The sequence below is a fragment of the Antrostomus carolinensis genome, unplaced genomic scaffold, assembly GCF_000700745.2.
Source record: "Antrostomus carolinensis isolate BGI_N321 unplaced genomic scaffold, ASM70074v2 scaffold15957, whole genome shotgun sequence".
In the NCBI taxonomy this organism is placed as follows: Eukaryota; Metazoa; Chordata; class Aves; order Caprimulgiformes; family Caprimulgidae; genus Antrostomus; species Antrostomus carolinensis.
The window spans coordinates 14,654-42,421 of NW_010325474.1; the positions used below are offsets into that span (position 1 = coordinate 14,654).

The following is a 27,768-nucleotide window of genomic DNA, read 5'->3' on the forward strand; positions in this document are numbered from 1 at the left end:
TGAGTCCCAACACAAAACTTCTGAAATTCAAGTTCATGTCGGACAGAAAGCAAAGAAATAATTTTTACCACATTGTATTGTACTCCTTGTCTGCTGCTTTATATACTGAAACAAAAAATAAGTTACATGCTCAATTTAAGAATGATCATAAGAATGCATTATTGCATATGCAGACTTTTGCAGATGATGATATTCTGGTATTGTTCAAGAATGCATTCAAACAGCTTTATTTTTATTTTCTGCTTATTTTGTCTGGACATGTAGAAGGTAAGAGCAGAAGAATAAGAGACCACTTAATGAAATTCATGCTTGAAGAACCAGAGCACAAGGCAAACTATTCCTGTGGAAAGAATGCAGTAACAAATTTTGGTTCCTTGGAGATAGTTTTATAGTCAGTAGATGACCAGAGGTGGGAATGAAGTCAGATGTTCTGCCAGTTTTGAAAGGAGACCACAAAAACTCAATGATAATACATTTATACGTCTCAGGCTTGCCGAAATTACATAAGCAGATAAAAGCAGCCTACTCTTTATTAAAAGAACAATGAGCTCAACTTTAAAAGAAAAATATCCCTATTCATCTGGTGTCATGATGGAGAAAAGCCAGGACAGTTGGAGCTCCAAGTTTGGAAAACTTTCAAAGAACACTCACTGAATAATTTGAAAGCTTCGTGTAGTTAAAGTATTTGACCAAAATCTGTTTCTTTGACTTGAAAAACCATGTCAGTTGGGGCCAGATTAAGAAACCCTAAAGTGTTGTCACTTTTCTGGCTGATGATGATTGAAAAGAGTTGGTAATACCATACCACAGAAAAATTTATGCAAACATACAAATCCTTAGTAGAGGAAATCATGGTGGCTACATGGGAGAACAGCACCTACTGCTTTACAGGCATTTGAAACTAACTGTTTTACTAGACTTAGTAAGGACTTACATAGCCACATGATAAAAGTAAAACAGTGACCAAATGTTGCTTTTGTAATGTCATAGTTCACCTAATAATAAAAGCAAGAAACGTCAATTCACAAAGACAGACCTAGAAATATAAACAAGTATTTTAATATGTAATTTCAAAATTTTAGGATTAATAACTAAACTGTTACTTTAACGCTATAAGTAAACATGTAGCTCAGCTCTTGAGAGTTACATCCTGCATTAATCTCAAAATGAGGTTTTCATGCTATTCCAGTGGGTATCCCTGGAATACAGTAATCCATTTTCTACACTGTGGCTATAAGAAAAGCCGACTGTGCCTATGTCATGCTTTGTTAGAGGTTCATGATCATATTATCTCATGGTGGACCTGACACTTTTATTCAGTTTACAGTATGTTCTGTGTACAGGCAACTTATTTCCTTTGCCAGGGCTGCTGACAACCTTTTCCACACTATATTAATCTTGTTTACAGACTTTATCTTGGTACAAATATCAGAAAACTGAACTTTTTATCTCAGGGAGAAAATAAACAACATGTTGACAGAAGCAAAAGCTATTTTCTGGACTAAAATTGGTTGTTTACCTGCAGCCATACTTATGGAAAAAAGTTTCCAGCTTACTCAAAATACATAATCTGAAATTTAATAAGCATGGAAATTTCAAGAAAAATCTCTTGATAAATTGCCAGTTTTAAAATAATATATAAACCACAGAAGTATGTTTTTCCACTAATTTATATGATTCTATGGACTTGCTGGGAATACAGTTACAATTGATCAAAAAGTACACTGTGCTCAGGTTTCTCTTGCACACCCAGATAGCTTCATTTACCAAGCAGCCACAGAATATTTATAAAACTAAACTCATAATGCATACATACAGAACTCTGCATAAAACTGAATGATGATTATAGTAAGATTCACAATATGTTAATACAAATTAATTCCAATTTGCAAAACTTATCTAGGGTGTAAAAAGCCAAAACAAGACCTATTGCCCATCTTTACCTGTTAACTCACTATTAGAAAAATACTCCAAAGATATGCTGAATCTCCACAGAAGAGAGAACCAATTGCTCCAGAAAGCAGCAGATCTCAGGACACTAAAATCAAAACACACACTCTCTCCACTGTGCAGGTTCTTTATTAATGCAAAAAATGGATAGTTACCTAGAATTGTTTTAGGTGATGAAATCCCAGTGCACAAGAAGAAATCGGGGGGTAAAGTAAGTACTAGCTTTCCATTGGGTAACTAAGAACAAACAGCACTGAAGGTTTGCACAACTAATTTTTTTTTTTTAATTGAATGTATGCTAGTGTGCATATCTGAGTGCACACACGTATCAGGGAATCAGAATTGCTGTGATGGGAATGTTTACAAGACTGACAGATCAGGCCTGTTTTGAACTTTAAAAACAAGTTAATTCATTAAAAACACTCTAATGGTCAATTCTTACACACTATTAAACATTCTCCTTATATACACAAGAGTGTTAGTTTTTAACACTTGTATGCTAAATTAGCTGTAAGTACACACAATATAGAGCTGATACTGTATGGTTAGCACTGATGGATATGGTCCTTGATGGCTCTTAGCCACAGGGATCAAGGTGACCAGGACTGAGTCACCTGAGAAAAGACATTGGAACTGAAGTGGGCTTGTCCTTCTTCTCATCAAATTCTTGCTCATGTCTGATGTTTTTATGTTACCATTCCCATGGGCAAGTTAAATGCAATCTGAAAAAGCACATTTTGATAACGTCCAACAAGTGCTGTAGACTACTTTTGCCACATGCTTTACAGGAAAAAATGCAGCAGATTTTTTTCTAATACTATTACTATAGTTTTGGGGGTTTTAAAAAATTCTTTTGATGGATAAACTTTTGGAAAAAAATGGCCTGGCATGCTTTAAAGTTCATATATGAACATGAACAGAATTATGGCTTCAAAAGTTCCTTCCTATGAGACATTAAAGTGCATAGGAAATGACCAACAACCTCCTTCAAGCTTTTTAGCAATATATTTAATAGTCTGTATTTCTAGAAGTTGCAGTACCCCACAACTGAACATAATCACACTCATACTGGAAACTTAGGTAACTATATTAAAGTTAGAAATGCTTCCATTTTTAATATACTTCCCCTAATTAAGAATAGTAGCTTTTAAAAAACTTACTAGATGTAGCAAATGACTAGGAAAGACATCCTAGAGGATGAGGAATACTATCGACCTTCAAAAAATACAAAAGAAATATCAATGGGTCTTCACACAGCCCAACTGCGTTGCAATCTGTGCTGTTGCATAGTTGCATAAAGCAGCAAAATTAGGAGTGTAAAGGGAAACTAAGGAAACCTTTGAGCCTCCTTGCTTATCTTCCTCCCGTGCAAAGTCTCCCCAGTAACACATTGCACAAGAGATACTGTAATCTACAACTGATATAATTGTTTTATGAATAAAGTTTAGAGTAATCTTTGGAACTCTCAGTTTCTTCTGGCTACAAATCCTTTTACCGTTGCTTGAATAAGATGACAAGGTGGTGGCTGCATACTGTTTATAGAGTCCCTGAAACACAGGTACTCCAACTCAGAGACAAAGTACTCCTTCTGTTTTGCAAAGACTGCTTTGCCTGACAAACAATGACCTATACTGATGGAAGCAGTAAAATTGAAAAGTATTCAAGACTAAGGGGTTTTGCCTTAAAATACATAACATTGTAAACTACTGCCTGAGATATTACACATGACAAACTTCACAAGTGATATATGGAAGATGGTGGGATTAAATAGAAAAAGAAGGACAAGAAAGAGGATTTAACTTTGCAAAAATAATGTTCAACACAGCAACTGTTATTTTTAAATGCTAACAATATAGAATAGAATATTTCAGTTGGACGGGTCCTACAATGATCATCTAGTCCAACTGCCTGACCAATTCAAGGCTGACCAAAAGTTAAAGCATGTTACTAAGGGTATTGTCCAAATGTCTCAAACACTGACAAGCTTATGACATTGACCAACTCTGTAGGAAGCCTGTTCCAGTGTTTGACCACCCTCCCACTAAAGAAATGCTTCCTAATGTCCAGTCTAAACCTCCGCTGGCACAGCTTTGAACCATACCCACACGTCCTGTCACTGGATCCCAGGAAGAAGACATCAGCACCTCCCTCTCTACCTTCCCTCCTCAGGAAGCTGTAGAGAGCCATGAGGCTGCCCCTCGGCCTCTTTTTCTCCAAACTAAACAAGCCCAAAGTCCTCAGCTGCTCCTCACAGGACATGCTTGCCAGCCTTGTCACCAGCGCTGTTGTCCTCCTCTGGAGGACATTCTTAAATGGTGGGGCCCAGAACTGCACGCAGTACTTGAGGTGAGGCCACACCAGTGCTGAATACAGCAGGACCACCACCTCTTTTGCCCGGCTGGTCTTACCACTGAGTGAGAGGGAGCAAAATGTCTACAGTACAGTCACTGGTTGTTTGAATGCTACTGTTTATTTTATTTGACTCAGAGCAATATAGAAAAACAGGACACTAAGAAAATAAAACCAGCTTTCTCAGTATACATTACTGAATCATTGCCATAACTCTTGGTTGACGTTATCATTGCATTTTTATTCCCTCTACAAGCACATTCTTGCTGAAGGGCCCAAACTGACCATTCCAGAGAAGTATCTCTTTAATGTACAGAGTATCTTTAAGTGATGCTCAGTCAAACTCTACAAAGTCTTCACGAAGACATGGTTCAGTGGCAGAATAGTTCTACAGAATAGTTCTATGCCAGTTCTTGCTAGTCTAGTTGTAATTCTTTAAAACTGACCTCTTACTAACATAGTGTTGCAAAAAAAATCAATGGATCATTGCCACTCTGCTTGCAAAATATATGCAAGTGATAAGGAAGGAGAAAAATCTCAAGAAAAATAGGTAAAAAGACATGGGCTTTAATCCCAAACAAACACACATCTCTGTACATGTTTTATTGTTTTCTCTCAATAAAAAAAAAAGAAGTGAAAGAGCTATGCACCCTAGATAAAATGAGAATCAGTAAGTTGCTTGGAGTTAAAGAATATGTCCCAGCTCCCCAATCTCTCCAGTGATTTCACACACTGTTAAGAATTTTCTCTACATTTCTTTTCACACAGCTGATCAAAATACCTCTATCTCTTCATATATGGTTTTCAATTGAATGATTAACAGATGGAAAAGAAAAACTATGGTATCAGAGATTAGAAGAAAAAACTCCACTATTGAACATAGCTCCTTCAAAGAAAGATGGAGAATTTAAATATTACGTATAAAAGAAAAACAGGGAATATCTTCGTAAATCTTTGCTATTATGCAGTTTTTCTCTGCTGCTTTTATGATAAAACCTAAATTTGGAATTATGTAATTATAAATTTAAAACCAAAAAGACTTGAGGTGTAAGACTTCTTGTTTCAAATGGTAACACTAGCAGAAAATATTACAGACCATGTTTTGTCCTGAATCTTTGTCAAAGGGACAAGCTTTTATATACTATAGAATAGGCAACAGAATAAGTTTAATGATGCACTGTAATGATATACATTAGTGCATATATGCTACCTTTAGGTATGTGATATGTTAACACTGAGGAGCTATTAAAGCAGAGAAAATAAGTACTAGTACTACAATGTAAAAGAATTATTTGGCCTATGGAGAAAACATCAGGTAAGTGAAAAGTGCAAGCGTCCTATCTGCAAGTAAGACAGTAAGAAAGTTTCTTTTGAGATTCCTAATATTTAATATGAAATAATACTATGTGGCACCATTGCTCCAACAGCAGCTCACAGCACTCAAAAAATGGTCTCAAGAAGAAAATATCAATTAGATTTTTTATTTTTATGTATTTATTTTTTTTAAATTAAACCAACACCTTGTTAAAAGGCAAATGTAAGATCCCCAGGGCTGCATAAACCCATCACACAGCACCACTATTTCAATTTTTTTTATATTAGGAAAAGGAAAATCTTCAGGGCAGCTGTTTGATTTGTATTATATATGGCAACAAAACAATGGCCAAAATTTTGCTACTTCACTAGCTATTTGCTAATATTTAACAAATTTTATTTTAATGAAACCAAATTTTCCTTAGTACAAGAGCTACTAATTAAATGCTGCAGTAATACGCTGCATACATATATATATATATATATATGCAAGATCTTTATTATGATATGTTAGCTGCCTGTTTAGATCTAAAACTTTTTCTAGGATGAAATCTTAGCTTCACTAAATCAACTGGATTTTGACTTCAGTAGTGTGGGAACTGTATCCTTATTAGTTAAGAAGGATCTAAAATGCTGAAATAATGTTTTTACTCATAAAATTATCATCAATAAGTGAAGTTACCCACACAGTGGTACAGACAGGACGAAGGAGCAGAGCAGTGACCAGCATACTAGCCTTGACCTAGGAGACACAGGTTCAATTCCTTGCTCTGCTGCAGGCTTGCTGTTTTGACCTTTGGTAAGTTGTTTTCTGCAGCTCAGTTCCTCATTTGGGAAAAATAAGAAAAACATACAAACAAGACCCTCCTTTCCTCCTCCAAAGTAGCCCATAATAGTTTTTCCTTACTTCTTCATAGTAATGTAACATAACATAATGACAGTAAAGATTATACCAACAACAAAGGATGTCATCAAAGCATTTGATTTTTAACACTGCTTCAAGCATACGATTGAAGATGATTTTTATTCTTACTGCCACGGGACTTACTATAGGAAACAGATAAATGTCAATATTAAATACATTTACATATATAAGCAGAATTACTCAGAACTCACTGCAGGTACAAGTCATACTATGACAGTTCATGGCAGTGTAAGTTTACTCAGATTGGATTAAAAATCCCATGCATACAACAAAACTCCCATTTTTCAATCACCGCCCCGCTTCAGTAGCAAGCTATGAGTGGCCTCTACTGGCTGGCCAAAGGCTACATAAGTCACTGAGCTTTTGTGATGAGTTACAACTGTGGTTATCAAAGCATGTGAAGAAATGCTAATAGAAATAATATGCTTGTCAGTGCTAAATAATTCTCTTATACTATGATTAAAAACAAAAGGCAAGTACAAGATGAGTGATACAACAGACTGGGAAAAAAATATCTTTAAGACTGGTGCTCCTAAGACTTGTCAAAATATCTACTATAAATATATACATGCAAAAGTCCATTTTACAAAAGCTAATAATTTAATTCAGCAAGATATACTGTGCTAGCTCTGAAGGTGGAAGCAAACCTGAAACTCAAGTAGTTTATAATTTGTTTATATAAGTTATATGTTTTGTATGAAGACTGAATTATTTCAATTATGGTATCAATGGTTTGATTTAGATGCACAATTAGAAAGTCTGTTCTGTCACCTGAGAAGGTATGAAACCAGAGAATATATATCTATCCTTTTTATAAATGTGCCAAAAAAAATTTGGCCTTTTCCTTATTTATAAATTTAAAACCAGTGAAATATAGAATAATAAAAAATGAAAAAAAAAAATCAAGTATGAAAGTGCATCTGTTACCAGAAAGATGATCTACAAATTCCTAAAAGCACATAAAAATTATATTTTTAAGAAAAAGAGAAACATTAAACTGTATTTTTTTAAAAACAACACAGTAATTGTGCACAGCACAACTAGAAGAGAAGAGAGCAAAAGCTGTCCAAAACATGACAAAAAATACTTATTAGCTTATCGTGCAATATTTGTATTGAAATAAAAGATTAGATTAAAAAAAAATAACAAAGACAGCACCACTAGTAAGGAAGTAATTTTTTTTTATTTAGCTTTTCTTTTCTATAGGAATATGTACCTGATTTGCCATTCCCCTGCATTTTAATTGCACCCTATCAAGAAGGATTATTGTCAAACATAAGTGGCTACTGATGCCAAAAGGTGACTGCCTTCATAAGCAGCCATACGGTGCTCACACACGACACTGTACTCTGATATTTCCAGCTCCTGTTCTGAATTCTGCCCCTTTTCAGAGTTCCAACTCATTTCAGAATTCAGTCCCATTATCTCCACAGCTCAAAATTGTTCACAGGGTTATCTAGCTGACATATAAGATAACCCTCCATCTCACTAGACACCACTGGGATATGACATGCTGACCCACAGTAAGCCCTGATTATTAGCTTGAAACATACACCATATAAATGGAGCTTTGAGACAAATAATTTGTTTTAAAGTCTTTTCATTTTACTTATACATTAAAACTAATTTTAAACATGCTGACATCAATTCCATTAATTTATATAGCCATGAACATATTTAGACATGTTAATGATAGATTTGGACTATTAGAAAACAGATGAAAAATACTATGACTAGAATGCAGACTGCAAATAACGTCTTTTTATTTTCAAAAGAGAAAGGGATTTTAGTTTAATAAATTATAACTAAATGAAAAACAAATAGCCAGCCACTGCAATTAAACAGAATGCCCCATTGCCTGCATTGCTCTGAAGTCTTATCTCACCAAAAAAAGGCTTGTAGCAGACAGAAGTACAATGAGGTTCTATTCTTTCTGTCCCATCTTTTCCACATGGCTACACTTCCAGTGATTGGGAAAGTGGTTAGGACTAGCAATCCCCAACAGAGGTGGGCAGAACTGATCTGCTATGATAACTGTCCTCTCCCTCTTAGCTGCAGAATGGCTTCCTATCTAGAACCTATGGTTCTGTACATTCTTAGTCTTCAACTGCTCAAGTTTCATTTGCATGAAAACCTTGTTACCTTTTGTTTTTAAAAAGGGCACCCAATGAGCATTATTACAGCCTGGACAACAAAAACCAGACAGTACCCTAAGCTATTTTCAGGAGAATGAGCCAATAGGAAGACTGGGCAAAAGACAATGCTGATAGCAGCATAACTAAGAACTTCCTATATGAAGAAAATAATTCAAGTATCAGAAAATCTTTGTTTAAAAGGTTACACTTTGGTAAGATTTGGAATAAAATAACTTTCAAAATTTATACAGTTTGATCAATAACAGACCTTATGAAATGTACACATTTGAGCTGCTAAAATAAAAGCATGAACCTTTGCCCTTTAGGTTAGATAAGTTAAATAATTAGTGCCCACAAAACAATTTTTCTTCATTTCAAATGAAATTCCCACCAGAAGGGCTCACACCAATGCTGAAACAGCAGGAAAAAGGCTTTAGGGAAGTTTCAGGTACAAACTTGGCCAGTTTCACTGTTGACAGTATCATACTCAGATGACAATTTTTTTTAGCTTTCCTGTACCTGAATGTTTTACCCTGCAAGCTTACATGACTGGTAGATTTTAGAAATCCTTTTGTGTCTGCCACTTTCTCTGCCCTGCCATCTAATATATAATTATAACCAATGTTTCAAATTGTAAACACCAGGACAAGTAAGTAGAAAGCTCAGAAATCAACTTTTTATTGGGCATTTTTAAGGTCAAGCTAAATTCAGGATTAAGATTTTTTTTTTTTTTCCCCCTAAGCAAAATGACGCAGAAATAAAATACGTTTTAAAATATATTACAAGAAATATAATTTTTCTTAGTAAGACATTCCCAAGCTTTTCCATCACCTTGTCTTCAAATATCAAATGTAAATAATTCATGACTTCTATTATAGAAGAAATGGAAACAAGTAGGTTCTAATAGGGGAAAAAAAAAAAAAAAATCAAAAGTGGGAATTCCACTCATACATTTTAAAAGAGACTGTCAAGCTTGTTAGGCTTAATAGCAGTCCCACATTGGGATATCAACACTTGGGTAAGGTAGCATTGCATTTCAAAATTTCTAACATAGTGCAGATACTAAAGGTATATCTTGCCAAAAGCTCATGAATAGATTCTGCAAAGTCACCATTAACTTCAATATGAAGACTAAACTGTATTATCTTACTCTCAAATCCCTCCTTATCAGTAAGAATACCCCAAGGTTCACTCTGTATGATATCAAGCCCTACAAAATGGAAAACACCACAGTACACTCCTAAGAGAGAACCTATAGCTCCTTACAGTAATTTAAACTTGTAATGCATTAAAATGATAGCTATCCCAAAACACTAATTCATAAAGGAAGGTGAAACCTGTGTTCTGGGAGCAGAATGCTGTTTGTATCTGCTATCCACTCCTCCAGCAGATGAAATATTATTGCTATGTTTTCTCCTATGTTTTTCATGGCACACAACATATATTTACTCGGGAGTTTTATGCTATTTTGTTAAAACAGTTGATGTTTCTGTAATTGTGCTGTCAAGTTACACTTACTTTTACAAACAGTGTTTCTGTCAGAAAGCTGTGTTTACCATGTGAAAAACTTTTAATCCTTTTAAATTTAAAACTATGTACAGGAAAGAGAGTTTAAACATTGGCTAGACAAGCATGTGTGTGACCAAAGGCAGCAAAAGATGTCTGACTCAGTGACTGCCTCTGTTGCAAGACAGAAATCAGAGCACTGTTCTCATTTACAGGCTCTTCTGCTCCTGGGATTAATATGTGGGAAAGACAATTCACTTTCTGCTGATGCCTCTGGTAACATCTATTTTACTTTTCTGGTCGGACCCATAAGACTAGGTTTTGGTCCCTATGCAACACATTAGCTGCCTTGGGCTTCTGAAATTCCTAATAAAACCACATACAGGCAACTTTTGGCTACCAAAAGCATAACCTCTACTTAGGAAGCATCACTGTAGAAATAACGACAAGAGGAGTAACTGGTTTGTTGAGTTCTCACTACACAGAAGACAAGTAAAGAACATTTTTCTCTCCATTGCAAGTGTTTAATGTGTTGCAGAGCACAGACAGCATGGTTATTTTTCAGACACAAAGCTGTAAAGCACATTTTTCAAGGTCCTGTAGAAGACTGACTTACCACCCACCTTAGGGTGGAGACCATACATCAGAGAATTATGGTCTGTGGCTATCAGCAACTCCTTGCAAAATGCCAAGGGAATTCGAAGTTGCCCTTGGGTAATGAGAAAGTTCTGGGCATAATTTATAAAGTGAGTTATTAAGTTTGCATTTCATTTGTTGCCAGTGTGTATCTGTGATGTTTGCTTGCTTAAATGCAAGCTACAGGATCAGTACCTTCTATTTATCTACTGAAGCAATACTATGATGATGCCATTTCCTACCAAACACATGAAGACTTTAAACAGTACTGGAATAGAGGCTGAATTGAGGACAATCAGCACATTATTAGGCCTTGTTTGATTTGCAGGTAGTTTTAACACTAGAAAGAATGTTAGGCTCAACTGTTGATAAGGTGCTCAGATTTCTCCTAGAAAAATGAAAATTGCTGGTCAAGAGAAAGCTAATCTATTTATTTATTAACTGGACACCAATAGGGTAAATATTGCATCCCACAAAGTTAACTGGAAACTGAATTTAAGAAGAGTTATAGCAAATAAACAGCTCAAGTAATGGGAAAACAAAATATAAACAGGAAAATTTGTAATTTTGTCTGAATCTCTTAAAAATTGCATTTGATGGCAGCATTCAAGAAATCATAAGTATTGGCAGAAAGTGCTGTTGTACATACCATACCCCTGACAACATTAAATCGTGCAGGTGGCCAAGAAGAAAAATATATGGAAACATCCATTTGAATCTGGCATTAAGACCCACAGATATTTAAGTAACACAAAACAAAATACATTTTGAGGGTCTTTTAAAAAATTATTTTAAAATTCATAAATATATAGTGATATATTAATTAGGAGGAATGTTGTTGGCAAGAGAGAGATGTTCACTGAAAAGTCTTTGCAGTTCTGAAATCGAGTGATACAGGCATACTTGCCCTACTTCAGTTTTGCCTAGCTCATCCTTAACCTCAGCTAAACCAAGTTCAAACTATATGAAGTGTCCTGAACCTTGAAAATTTCTTATTTGCTTAACCTGATACACAAAGAAATGCTGGGTTGGTTGGTGTTTTCTTGTGGGTTTTTTGTGTTTGTTGTTGGGGGTTTTTTTTGTTTTTTTAAGAACTAAAAATATTTACCTCAGTTCTTCCACAACTAAATAGTTTAGCTGAATCTCTGGAGGAAGAATAAAAGCAGCAGGTAAATTCCTGTTCCCATGAAACCTTTTCATAAATATCTTCAACCTCAGTTCAGTACAGGAATTCATTTTATTTCCTGCTTTTCCTTGCAGACCTGTGAGGTTAATTTTGGAAGCTTTTGCTCTAACCAAAGTCCTCCTTACTTCTATCATAAGATTTGGGGAAAAGAACTATGGTTTTCTTTCATTCAAAGTTAAAACCTATCAATCAGCTCCAGAAGTTTTAATATCAAACCACTCAAGACAGATTTTGTGTCTAAAATTAACAAAAGTATATTTCCCATTTGTACCTTAGCTTAAAGTTTCTGAAGTTATTTCCTATATTTTTTTATGATCCAACATTTTACCATCATTCCACCCATGAATGATTCCTCTTTCCTATTGTAGGACTTTTCTATTCCCCCTGAATTCTTTGAATGGATTTCATTCATCTTAAGACAAGATCTTGGTTTGACATCTACAAAAACATTTGTAGTGAAAGGCAACATAAGCAAACAACACAATACAGTACTGGATTGGTTCAAGAATAATTAACATTGTATTTTGTTAAACCTAAATATTTGTGCAATTTCTGCAGTTTAAAAATATTTAAGGAGACTACTACCTCCAAGGTTCAGATTTAGAAGTCAAACGGTAAACATGAACAGAGAATAACGGGAAAAATCCTTGATATCTGAAAACAGAGATATGACACGCTTCCAGATCATCCTTAGGCAACTGGAGTATGTTTTATTAAACACACCACTAGGCTTCATGTTTTAAAATTTACAAGACCTAGGTAAAGGAAAAAGGGGTGAGATTCTGTTTTGACTATGTAGATATATCTGCATTAGCACAGCATTTCAAAATATATTAGGTTTGGAAATTACTGCAGTTTAAGATACTTTAAAAATACAAACATTTCGGTGTCTGTTCTCCTTCCACCTGACGTCAGAAACAACCAATGAATGCCTTCATGCCAAAAGAACAGACAGTACATCATCTCTGTATTAATAATATTTTCTTCCCAATGTCCTTTAGGATTCTGATCTACACAGAAGTAATCGGGGGTTTTCTGCCTCCTCACAAAAGGCTATTATGCTTTTGGTTTCTATTAAGAGTTATCTATTTTTTATATCAGGTACAATACTGTGAGAGATCTATCACAAGGTTTCAAAATTACTATTGATGAAACTAAATAAAATAGTAAAGAAAAGAAACTGGAGAAACTTCAGTAAAGAAACTGGAGACTTAGGGTGGGGTGTTAGTTTCACATTATTCCTCAGTTTAATACAATTCTGGAAAAGTAGTTCCTAAAAGTTTAAGTTTACACAGTTCCTCAGGAGTCCTCGTTAAGTAAATGACTAAGAACTTTTGAGCTGAAAATCTTACCCCTAATACAATGGAGTTCTTTCCTTCCAAGTTCGGAATACATTTCTTCACATAGCAATAACTTAAACCTGCAGACAATCCTGCAGATAAAATGCGTGGTAGACTAAACAGACCTAGCAAAACCAAACAAAAACCCCACTAATCCCCCTAAAGCTGCAGCCATTTATTTTAATGGAGCACACTTAGGTTTGCACTAGGTGTCTAAAGAGGAATAAACACCAGAGACCAGACAATATCCTTCACAACTGCTTTGTGAGTTTGCTGATTTCAGAACTCACAAAACTTTAGGCTGATTAGGACAGGATGTACCTACCACCCTTGGCATGCATTAAACAGTCTCCATCTATTACTGAATCATCACCCACATTCAGCTCATAAACGTGAGGAGCTGGAGTTCAAAACATGAAGTTTTAAAAATGCCACACAGTAGCAGAACAATAGAATGGGTAATATTAAGATGTTTGAAACTACACATGTTTGAAGGAACCCTAAGAAGCAATGTCATTTTTACTTAGTGTATGAGATACACATCTTAAAAGCTAGATTTTTCTTAATATACAAAAAATGCATTCCCACTAAGAGCACTTAATTTCTCAGCCATATGACTCAGAGACATAAATAAAAACATCTCCACTGAACAGTAAGCTCCCAAATCAAACTTTGCTAAGTGTCTTAAACATATCTGTATGTACTTCTTCAAGGGTGGAGCAAATGTTAACTTTATTTTCTGAAACCTTCCTGCTGGCTATCTAAAGTGACTTGTCCAAAATGTTGCAAACCATGTGTCAAGACAAGTCACTTTTCATACCAGAAATGGTATTTCATCATCCACCTTTCTCCTTTTAACTGAATCATTTGGGGATACCGTTGTGACATCAACACATTCCCAATATACTAAGGTTTCAACAAAAGCATTTTCTGATTAAATAATTCAGTGTAATAGCTATTTTCCTTAGCAGAAAACTAAAAATCAAATAAAGCATTAACAAATGTACGAGGCGAATCATCACCGTGGCTTTCCTGTGTTTGCCAGTGTAAGAGTAAGAATGCATGCATGCAAACAACAGATGTCCTGTTCTACGTACAGCTTTATGTAGCGCAGTGCACTATTTGTAGGTCTGCTATCGCTACATGACAAACAGATAAGGACTTGCATTGTATCTGAATTTAATTACCTTAAGTTTACACTAAATATAACATGTTTATTACAAACCAGAGTGGAAATAAATCTTTAAGTAGTAAATTATGTGTCTCACACATTGGCCTCGGCCTAAACCCACAAAACTGCCAATTCCAACATTTTAAAGTGTAAGTTGCACTTATTTGACAAAACCTCCACCTTTAACATCTCACAAGAAAGTGAACACTACTACAAAGACTCTGTACAGATACATCACTTCCAGCTCTATTAGTTCCAATTTTTTACCCTTATTTACTTTTCTGTAGGGACTAGCCTTTCAGCTGGTATAAATATGCACATTAAATGAGTTACAATTAATTAATTGATAAAGCTACCATCCTTGTACTAGCTGAAGAGCAAGTTCTAAAATGTACACTCATAAATATTTATGTTTCCAGGGCAGTAAACTTCAAATAGACTTGAAAAAGGAAATGCTATGATCCAGAATACCGCATGTCTTCTTCCATATTGCTAGACTGTAACATTTCTATTTAACAGTTAATTATCTCACAGTGAGAAAAGACTCATTGGCTTCCATTTTCAAAGCAGTTATATATTTTTAAACTATAAATATCTTTTGGCTCTTCAGCAAGAACAGAATGGTAGATATTCAAAAAGGGCAACTACCACATTGTTCCCTGGGTGCAACACAATGGCAGGTCAAACTTTTGTTCCTCTTGTCCTACAAACAATTTTCAAGCCCACGCTCAATAAATAAATTTGGTCTCAGCACTCCCAATCAGGGCTGCACAATCCCCTCAGTAGCAGACCTATGATAAATGGACTTATTTTCCCAAATCAAACACTTGAATTTAAATTCAGATGAGTTAATGCAAAGGTCAACATTGTAATCAGTTCTTTTGATCTTTATAGAATTTCTAGAGTAATACATAATAAATCTGAAACAAGGCAATTTGCAGCTCTGTATGTGTGGCTGGTAATAAAAATCTTAACGATTAGAGCCTTTATGTACTTAGGGAACGTTTTATAGTAATAGCTATAGTGAGAGCCTCAATGCATGGGGAATGATGGCAATAGATAACACTGAAAGACATGATTGCTTGATTCTTTATATAGTTTATACAGTACGTATAGATTATACATTATAAATTAAAGCACAATGTTTCTGAAGAGTCTCCCAATGTTTTTCTAATATTCTATTTTGGATTTGTATCCTCTGCAAAATATGGCCTTGATAAAAACTTGTGAATTTAATAAAGATCTCATATTGAGAATTTTATTATTTCACATAATAGTATGTTACTTCAGCTAACTGTTAAGAAAATAAATTAAAATGTTTCTGTACAAAGTGTATACATATGTCTTGGTGTCTTTTTTAAAGAGGACAATTCCTTTTTCTGAAAGCATATATTGAGAACTACAGTATGTCATGTCTCTTATGAATAAAAAAAATATTATTAGACAAAAGGCATTCCAATTGAAAACTGGAATATACAGTCCTAAAAGCAAACTGTCAGCAGTCATATAAGGAAATTCTTAAGATCAAAAAGGTAAAAGTTGATTTTTTTTTTTAATAATCCCTTAATTGTAAAGTTTTCTTCATAATAATCAGATAACTAACCAACCACTTAAAAGCTGTAAAAACATCTTCCTTTTCCAATATTCACAAATAAATTACACATTTAAGAACTGGTGTCAGAGAACATCTTCCATAAACACACAATTATATAGTAGAGGAACTATAGGTTATAGTTTAGGAACTGCAGAAAGAATACTTTTTGAGGAAAACTAAGACTAAACAACTGTGAGCGATCACTGCACAGGAAGGACCAAGACTTTATCCATGGAAATAGTGACTGAGGATCATGCTGTCAGGGCAGATCAGTTGTCTGTATCTATTCAGTGAAGTTGAGAGATAAATAAAATTGATTATTTGTTTCCTTTCCCTCCTCAAAAGTCTTGCATTCTTAGAGAACACATACACATCTCTTTGGTAAAAATAAAACTCTTCTTTATCTCACTCCAAATTCACTTAGGTGTTAACTGTACAAACTAAGTAAACACACCATCACACAGAAGCATTACTGATATCAAATGGTGTTTGTGAAAATATGTAAGGCTTATTCCTTGGTTTTGGTGCAAGACACTGTCTCTTCCACAACGAACAGAGTATGTGACAGTGATCCTCTTGGCATGCTTGGAAGAACATCTTAAGTCTCATCAATCAAGATAACACAGCTGTTTTAAGGTGAATACTCTCGCTGCGTCATATAGGGGTTACGAAGTACATCTAAGCCTAAAGAATTCTCTAAAGAATCTGACTTGATACTGCATGACAGGTCTATTAAAAGTTATCATTAGTAAAAAATCAATACACTACCTAGTATATATCTAATGGATTAAAATCACAGCTGATCATCTTCAGAAATAATTATATATGGGTAATCTTCCTCCAACAGACATATTCCTAGTGGCACTCCACAGGAGTCTCAAAGATACTAAACAGAAAAAAACTATGAATGCAAAACTAGAAATAAACCCCAAACTAAGTCACAGCAGCTAGCATGCAGGCAATGCAGAAGCTGCTATTGTGGCAAGTATAGACACATCAGTTTTCAACAGCTCTCAAGCTGTCCTTTTGAAAGAGGCTGCTGGGTTTTGGTGATTCTGAATCGTTTTGTTAAACTCTCATTTCCCCTCCTCAGAAAATGCTGGTTTATCAAAACTCTTTCAAGGGGATGGACTGACATTTGTAAAACTGTCACAATGAGAGCTTTCTCCAATCCTTCACTGCTGTTTCTTATAAAAAGCAGAGGAAGCTGCTTGCTACGAAACAACTAAATCTCATGAAGAGGACACCTTCTGGGAACACACCAATTGAACAGCAGTGATAGGACTTTGGTTCCTCACATCTTAACTCACACACCGTACTGTTTAGTGTGAAGTAGAGGGAAAGCATGACATACAGGGCTCCAAAGACAGTAACTTACAATAAAGAAAAACACACAAATTGCCATGCATGATTATTAGAGTAATAAACTCAAGACTGCAAGAAGGTAGATTTAGATTAAAGAAGAGAAAAACAACTGTCCTAGGATAAGATCAAAGACCACAGGAGTGAAATGCATAGGGATGCCCGAAAGATGGAGAGTTTTCCACCTTTATAGAAAAACACCCAAGAACTGACTTTGTGGTTTTGAAACAAAACATAAGAGACAATAGAAGCAAGTGAGTATGACAGAAGACCACATCATCATATTGGAGAAACTGTTTTTGCTTTTGGTGTTAAGGTGACAGTTTGACCACATTCATACTAGGGGTACTTGAAAAAACAAAAGGCAGCAAGATGAAATTGTAATCTTAGTACCCTGTACACAGAGCTACATGGCACAAGAAAAAGTCCACATATTAATTTCCCAAAAGCAAGGGGTGACTCTCAAACCACATTTTAAACTCACATATCTTGCTGTACTGAATTGTTGTCTACAAAAACAAATCTGGAAGGATCTTAAGAGGAAGAAAATCACCTTAAGTTTGAAAAAAAATCGGGAAAGGGAAGGCAGTGAAAGGATGATACTGCGAAGATATTCAGCTAAGAATACAACCTTTGTAACCACACTCTAAATGAATACAAACAGGTAAGAATGATTTTGTTAAGGCTAGACAAGAAAATGTAACTGAAAATACAGAAAGATGAGAGCCTGAGCAAAAGATTAAAACTGCATAGAAAGACAGAAAAAGAAAAGCTGTTTCTTAGCAGGACAGCCAAATAACACGATTTAGAAAGAAAGCTAAGTCAGAGCTGACACACTCTATTGACTGATATGACAAAGGCTGGGGGCATTCTCCACAGTGATTAAATAAGGGAGTGCCATATATATTAAAAAATAAAAAAATAAAATAATGATAGGCCAGATGGGATACTGGAATATTAGAGGTGAGAGGTGAAGGACTCTGTTAGGTGGGAATAAAGACTAGTTATGGAAAGTTTCTTGTTCTAAAACCCCTGATTTTATTTGTGCTTTGCTGTAGTAATTAAACATCAATATTGTATACTAAATTCTTTCTACTATTCCATTTGCTGGTATATCCCTATCCTGTCTTCAGCTGTATCATCATGAGTATTTCTCTCAGACAGTCATTTTATTATTTCTGCTCAAACTGAGACCACCATAATAGTATACAATCATCTTTATGTTGAATATGTTTCTTTTAAACAAAACTGTGTTTGTAGAATGCTAGCTACAAACTTGCTTTCAGTTGGCAGATTAAAGCCCCCGCCCACTATGCAACTATAATTTAGTAATTAAACATTTTGGTAGTATAATTAGTGTAAATACATATAACTTGCTAAGTAAGAAATATAATAATTAAGATGTGCAATTATACAATTATAATGTGTAATTACATAGGCTTTCTAAAAACTTTGCTTGACATGATGAAAGACCATTTTAAGAGATTCCAGAGTCTTTCACAATTTATCTTGTGGATTATATCCAAATAACCAATTCATATCATATATTTAAATTATGGAATGTTTTTCCTCCAGAATAAACTGTCTGCAAATGCAAACAGTAGAAATGAAAGAGCACACATGTAATTAAAAATATCAGTAACAATATTCAAGCTAAAAGTCTGAGCTTTATAATGAAACTAGTCTAGATTTTCAAGACAGTTCCTGGATATGCTCATATTATAAAAGGTGCTTTTGCTCTACCATATTAAAGAAAAAACAAGTTGAGCTGCAATACATCTGTACAAAATGGGCCAAACAAAGTACTACCATAACTGTTGCCATTTGGTTAGAATTATTTGTTTTTTAAAACAAGCACTACTGGAACAAAACAAACAAAGCAGGAGTACATCTGTTTGAAGATTTTTGGATTGGCATGATGGTTACATGCAGAAGTAATGGCATGACGACATACGCACAAACTAAGTGCATTCACTGATTCAATTAATAAACAATACTATAGTTCAGATTTCTGATGCCACGTTAATTATAGAGTATTACTAGAGCTTTTTCTGTTTGTAAGGTTGATTTTTTGTTTGCTTGTTTGTCTAAAAAGAGACAACCTAGCCAGATAACCAAACTGAAGAAGGTGCAGGGCTATCAGAGCACTAGCTATAGGAAAGCTTGAAACTCCTTTGAAGGTATTAATCCAGGCTACTTTTCTTCGTCAAATTACATATGAAGTGTGCTTGAAGCCTAGTTGGAAAAGAACTTGGCAATTTCTTCCTGTCACAAAGTGTCACACCTCCACAACCCTAAGCCAGTTCTTTTGCAGCAACACAGTCACTTCCTAACTCTCGAATTAGTGTGCAAAACTGCAATATTTCAGAAAAAAAAACCAAACCAAAACCAAAAAACTGAAGGATAAATTAAAGTATGTATAAACAGTCCTATGTGTAGATTCACACATTATAGCATACAAGTCATACAAATCTAGTCAATTACTAGAAGTAATTCTGTAAGGGAAATCTAGGAGCTCAATCAACAGTCTAAGTTCTTGCTTGCTTTGCTTCTTGCCCAGAAGTCCTACCTTCCATTCTGGCCAGTGACACAACATCAACAGCAAGAGAGAATGGAGTCCACGCACAGCGTTATGAAAGCTGGTCATTACAGAGACTGTTGGCTGAGATGCAAGATGTCAGTTAAAGAGCTTTGCTGGCAGAGACAGGTAATGAACCTAGAGCTCACACTTACCCTGTTCAGTATGACAAATGATAAGGAGTTACGTGCAACGAACAGATGATGCTTCTGCCACCACCACAGCTGGCATTGTTTCCCAGGACACCTATGTAGCTATAGGTACACTTCTCATGAGAAGGCTCTGAAATCTAAATTTTCTGTCGAAAGGAACTTGCCTACAGCCCTGCGTCAAATGCTTAAGCTCTGCAAGGAAAACCAGGTTTCAGTCATATCTCTACATTTGCTAATTACGTGCGTTTCTGTGTGTGACTTCCTTTTGGCCTGACGTTGAAACATCCAAGGACCTACACATGCACTGAATATGACACCAGAGAACGGAACATTTAAAAAAAAAAAAAATTCTTTTTTTTTCTCTAGCAACCAGAAACCAACAAAATATTAAAGTGTAGTTTGTAGGTGCATACATCTTTTGAGTCTTGCTAACCTCTTAGCAAGAAATGAGTCAGTCATTCATCAACAGAAAAATAAAGCCATCATCTTTTGAAGACATACTGATGATAAAAAAACCATACTTAATCTTCTAAATAGTGCAATTAAGATTTAGTAGGTATAGGAAACAAAGACACTAAGAAGAAAAAAAGTTAGGGAATGAGAAGAGCTATCCCTCAAACCTAAGTTATTTTTAATATCTCTCAGTGCTTCAATTTGGTCAGACATAGACTTTAAGGAGCACAGGTATATGGTGAAATACCTTTATAACAATTTTTAAGGTGAATATTAGACAACATTAATAAATATTATTTAACTATTAGTATTTCTATCATTTCACAGTTCCCAGTTACTAACACAAAATTGTTAATATCACCTGCACACCATTTGCTACATCAATTCTTACAGAGAAGAAAACCTGTAAGGTTTAAAAAACTTCTCTTACCTCTTTCAGTTTAGTTATATTCAGTGACTTATCTCCAAATTCCTCCCATTCTATTTTACTATCCTTTGTTTTCCCCACACTAATTCCTTGCCGTCTTCCCTCCTCCTTCAATTCAGGCTCACACATCCAAAACCCAACTCAATCCTATCGAAAAGCAACAGAAATAAAATATACCCATTTCAAACAATACTGTTTCAGTGACAAGGTGTCACTAATTATGAAATAATGTTTTTGCTTCCTGCTTCTACTGTTCTAGTTATTTAAAATTGCAAAGCTCCTTGGGTCTAGTTTTACTTTTATTTTCTATTTCTGTATTGCCCAGTCCAATGAGAACCTGAAACTTTGGGGTCTCATAGAATCATAGAATAGATTGGGTTGGAAAAGACCTCCAAGATCATCAAGTCCAACCCCTGATCCAACTCCAATTACTAAATCATGGCACTAAGGGCCACGTCCAATGATGCTCACGCTCATCAGTAATTAGTTTATTTGTTAAAAAACCCCAAATTTAATTGACAATTTGCAGACAGAACACACACAAGATATAACTTGCTACTGTTAAAAAGAAAAAGCACAGAATAACCCTGACACTATGCTAGACACACTGATGAATTCAGCTTACACAAAACTAAATAGTACTCTAAAATACCTGCCTTGGGAGTTTGTGTATGGGGGTAGCATCCATGTCCAACAGAGGATTTCAGCTGGACAATGATGAAAAGTCCATATGTTACAGTGTCACCATAAATTATGTTAGAACGTATGGTCAGGCCACAGAGGGGCTCCAAAAATAGGTTAGAAACAGTTCTCTGACTGAAAACAAATTGCCTAAATTCCAATATGAGAAAACAGTGTTCTTGACATATATTTTCATGCGGCTACCGCTGTTTCAAGCTAAGTCTATAGAGATGGAATACAATATGCTGCTACTTTAAATTTGGACGTTGTTATTCCATCAAGACACTAAAATGCAGGGAAATCTGCATGGGTCTGATGCCTCCAGGCTTCAAAATTTATTATGAAATAAAGAAAAAATGAATGATGGTATGTCAGTTGGCCTGGACATCAGCTATTGAACCTGCATTATGGAAGGAAGGAAATCTCAAAAGACTTTTAATGATCACAGACATCAAAATGTTTGTAAAATAACTGTTATCACACAGCTGAGACATGTATAAAATGTAACACTTTTGAAAAATAAACAAAAGAACGTACAAGCTAGAATAATATTCCCCTATTGCATTTAATACTCTTAAAATTAAAAGAACACCTGACTCTTCATATCTATAATGCATCACTTCACAACTTTGAATCTTTTAAAGCCAGGATTAAGCTTTGTAAGTACCTACTCTGAATGCAAAATAAGACAGCTTTACAGAAGAAACTGCTGTTAAGCAGCCTGCAATCTAGATACTATAAAATTCTAACCTCTAATAAAATCATCTTCATTTTAAAATGACATCTGATGGAATTTTTTTTCTTGCAACCAAGTATCTTAAAACATAAGTACAAAACAAATTTGAAAAGTGCAATTGTATTGACTTAATAAATTAATATCCAATAAACTCAACTGTCGTCTTTTGAAGAAGTGCTACAAGTCTAAGGGAGGGGGAATCAATCTGGGATTCACTGATTAACACGTTATGTTGATTAATCCTATGATCTCATTGAAAAGTCTAAAGATCAAATGAATATTAGATAAGCTGCCATGTTAAACTAAGCAGTATTCAGTTTTCACATTTTATTTCTGGAATAATCCTTCATGCTTGTCTGATAAATACATTTGAAAGCTACATGTGTGATGTAAACCCAGCAGAGTTGTACTTAGCAGAGAAAAGCATCAAGTTAAGATGCATTAAGACAATTAGGATTTATAGTAATTACAAGAAACTCGCCAGGGGCTAAGCAACCCTGCTACTTCTGTAGAGGCATTTATGACATTCTTGCATTTTCACCAATTTGTGTTCTATTCTGATATTTTCAGTTAGTCTAAAGCACAGTACTGGCAAAAGACAGACCAAAAACTCCACTGTGCATGTATTACTAAATCTTTTTGCATTACCACCTTAAAGTTTTAAGTAACTTGTCATTGACAGGTCTAACTTGACTTACTGACTCAAAGAAACAAAAAGCTCTGTTAATATAAAGATTACTTCTTAGAATCAACTTTGACTAAGGTAAAACAGCAGCTTGAAATAAATGAAAAATTTAGTTATTTTAATTGCCATTGCTGTACCAAACAGCTCAAAGCCATATTGTCCCACAGCATGAAGTGATCAGATATCTGCCCAAAATGATGGACAGCCCTGGCCCAGTGAACAGGCAAAAAAAATCCCATTTACTCTCTGCCAGATGGGACCTACTGGACGCTTCAGTGCAAACAACTCATCCTTCTTCAGACCTTCTTGTCCGACTCTTGAGCTAGCTCCAGCTGATAATGATGGATATCAAAGCTACAGTAAAGTGGGTGACAACAGCAGCCTTGTTATAACTGCCAGTCTTTCAGTCTTGTCATTATTACACATTGAAGATTTATTTGGGTTTATTGTTGTGCACCAGGTCTAGCCATTTACAATTCATCACCTACTACAGAAGGTTCAAGATAGTGGCCATAGCTATAATTGCCACCTCCACCTGCCTCTGGAAATTATGAGGTCACCAGCTAGGGCAGCCCAGCATCCACAGAGCTCTGCAAGTCCCCACGAGCATCCACAGTGAATACCACCAAAGTTTCTCCTGGTATGTTTGGAACTATTATCTTGGATATTTTGGAATGCCACATTTTGTGTGTAGTTACAGTATACAAAGGCTTCAGAGCATCCCTGAAGTTCTAATTCTTTAACAATGTAATATAACTTTATACCTACTTCAGAATCCCATGAGTTGGTGTTGTAATTCTCCTGTATTTGTAAACTAATATTTATTTAATGTTTCTATAAAGAATTAATGTTATCTTAAGTACAATGGGAGCGTACTTTTCAGACAGGCTTTCTTAAGACTACAAAACAACGTGCTAATGTTAAACAAATCAAAGTAAGTTGCTTAAGAAAATAATTCCATGCAAAGAAACATGTACTTTTATCATGGATTTCTTACTGCATAAATACTTTAAAAGTGGAAATCGTTTACTCACCGCTGAAGTTTTCTTCAGTATTGGGAAATATCCAAGTAGATAAATGCTGGCTTGAGAGAACATCAGCTCCTCCAATGCCACTACTTACTGAAATATTTTCTGCTTTTATTATAATACTCTCAATACTCACTTCTTTTTCCATTATTAGAACAATTAACGTTATCTAAAGTGAAAATCTTGTGAAGTATGGATTTATCTTCTATTAGCAACTGAGGATATATTAAGAAAACCTGCTAATTTCTCTAATGTCCACAGTATTCTAAAACCCCTAAAACTCAATATATGGAAACCAAGAGTAATGCTTCTGCTGTTCATTACAGGCAGACATTTAAGGTAGGAGGGAACAAGTCAAGGTTTGAGTAAAGTGGCTTGATGAAGGAAAAAAATTAAAATTCTGGTCAGGCTTAAGCTGGGCTGAAGGTCAGAAGTAAAGAGGGTTAACTAGGACCTTACAGTAAGTAGTAAGTAAAAACAAGAGAAATGCTTCCATACCCAGAAGTCATTCAAAAGGTGCAGCTTATGATAAATAAAAATAAAATTTAAGTCTGATTTTGTTAATTGTTACGTATGGTGCTTAAAACCAAGAAAGTTTTCCAGCATTGTTAGATCAGAAGTAGCCTTTCAGTTCCTATGTCAGCTATATTGCATGACAGGGAGAACTGTGTTATATTTATGAAGAATTTAATAAGTATAAACTTACTATATACACTCAGATTTATAGAACTATCACATGAACATTGAGGTTATTAAAAAAATAGTTCAGGATTCAAGTCAGTCATTAAAAAGGTATTTTCCAATAAAGTCTCATACAGAAGTGCAAACATACACCAAATGATTAAATTATTCAGAACTCAACATGACCCAGCATTATTAAAATATCACTGATGGATTTGCACATTTCACTTTCAAGTAACTCCTTTCATCCAGGAGAAGCTCTCTCTCTCTTTTTTTTTTTTCCTTCTTCCCCTGATGTCAGACAAGCAAGAGACAGAGAATTGTCTAGGAGTAAGTTCTTTTATTAAGCAGGATCATTTAATTTCCAAATGCAGATCTAATAAAATAAAATGATTCAAGGTCTCAGTCATGAGGTTTCCAATAAAGAGGAGTATCTTACCTACACTACAAGATACAAATAGTCTGGAAAGGTGTGTCAGTATAAGAAAATACTGAATCACCTTTCAGTTCTTCATCTCAAAGAAAAGCTTTATTCTGTTATTGCCTAGTATAAAGTAAAATATGAAACTGTTTTTTTTAGATAGTCTTGCATCATTATTTCACTTGTTTAAAAGCCATGTCAGGGCTGAACATCATATCTGATGAAGAAGTAAATCTACCTTAAAAATATAAAAATACATATGAAAGTTTAATAAAAGATCTGAAAATGAAAGTGTGTATCTGCTTTGAATCTTGAATAAGCATAGGGGTTTAACGAAGAAGAGAGTCTGTAATTAAACTTCAATCAGTTATAAGTTATTATGTTTTATTTTTGAAATTTATTTAATGCAACACAGACTGTCTGAGTCTATTTTTTTAATTTTAAAATATAAAATGTTTTCCTATTTTAAATTTGTTATAAAATACCATTTAAACTACAAACAGCCCCCTGGTAAGAGTCTGAGTACTCTGAAACACAAGACAGTCACTACAAGGGTACCAAACTTTCCAGGTTCCCCTTAAATTGATTCTGCAAAGGGAAAGTGTAGTCAATAAACTGAGACTATTTCAGACTAGACTCGTCATCACATATATTGCATATACTTTATGAACAGTATTCCCAAATAACATAAGAAATTTATGAAGAGTTGTGAAAATCGCATTTTTTGGATCAGTGACAGATTTTGGTCCTCTTTTCCCAAGCATGTTTTTAAGGCTCATCTCATGTGTTGCTTCTGTAGCTTAGCACTTCTGAGCAGGAACATGGAAATCCAGGTTGCTCCTTTACGTTAGTGGAATGCAAAATGAACTGTTTATATTTTAGTTTTTGTAAATGTAGCAGCATTCCAATAAACAAGAAACCCAACAGAAAACTTAATATATTTGGGATTATGAAGTGCACTTTCATTTATAATGATCAAGGGGCAGGAAAAACTGACTAGTACACGTCTCTTTAAAAAAAGGGATGGCAAGTAAATGGATGTCAAGGATCTTAAAGGAAGAATTAATTGATGCTGAAAAATATAAATAAAATGGTGACAGAAATGCAATGCTACAAATTATTAAAATAGCTTTAAAAAGTTTTTTTAATGCCTTAATTTGACATGTGATAAAAATCATCACTTAAAAAAGATAACATTATTTGCAAATTGAGCAAGAGGACCTGATGATAGCCATATATAATCAGTTGTCACCTTGCAGCTCAATTAGCCCTCATGTAAAAATGAGGCATGTAAGGAGAAATGAGGTTTTGACATTATCTCTGCCAGCAAGATAATTACACAGCCTTCATTTAACAGTAGGGCAACACTACTGTAGCAACAAATTAACTCAGCTCCATTTGCAATTCATGGTGTGTTTTCTCATTTAATACCATTTGTCTTACCCCAAGTGAATGTTTCCATTAGTTTTCTCCAGCACAGCAAAATACTCTTTGACTTCATACATTACATCACCAACTACTTTAGTTCCAGTAACTTTCATAAAGCTCTATAAATTTGATTAAATGATCCCCCCCCTCAATTTTAACTAAACCAATCTTTTTTTGGTTTACAGCCAAATAATAATACAGCACGTGCTTTTGGATTTAATGAGCAAGGAACTGATTCCATTCTACATTCATTTCATTCCTGTAGTTGACACAAAAAGCCCCAGTTTCCTTCGTTTTATGAAAAAAATATATGAATACACATGTATCTATTGTAAGTCCAAACGAAGCTTCACCAGTGTTGGTAACCAAAAGGATACATGTTTCTTAATAGAAGCATTATTAAATAGAACAAGTTTGTGCATAAAACTGAGACTCAAAGACTTAAACCCAGGTTGTCATGTCTGTATTTTGTTAATGTTAAGAATATGTGCGCACAGAGGATGTTTTGTTTTTTTTTTAAAATACATGCAACTTCTTAACCAATACTGAGGAAGGGACTGTGGGCCAGAATTAACTCCCACAAACTTGGATGTATGCTAACTTAAAACTTCTAGTCTTACCTTAATGCTTGTCAGCTCATAGAAACTGTTGATGTTTGAACTGAGCTCTCAAGAGCTACTTAGTGCATGTACTAAACATTCAGTACATACAAAACCTAAGAATGCCCTTCCTGGTAGTAATCAGCTAGCTCTACATGTAGTTTTCATAAGTTTGAAGAATAATCAACAGTCACCTGCTGATGGCTTCACTGTTAACTAAGCAGAAGGTAGCATAGATATCTGAAAATTAACATACTTTGTGGCCTAGGAAAGCGTTCACATACTATTACATTGTTTTGTAAATATTTTAATTTCTAATCATCTTTATAATGTACACAATCTTCCAAAACAAGGTCCAATCTGTATTGGAATTTCAGTTACACTGGAACTATGAAATACACAAAGACTGTCTCTCCTATGTTATTCAGCAG

At 34.8% G+C, this 27,768-nt stretch overlaps 1 protein-coding gene across 1 annotated transcript in view; it reads right to left on the reverse strand.

Moving 5' to 3' along the window:
* The window catches only part of GPATCH2 (G-patch domain containing 2), an 85,519-nt gene that overhangs the window by 7,720 nt on the left and 50,031 nt on the right, over positions 1-27,768 (reverse strand). The window lies entirely within an intron of this gene.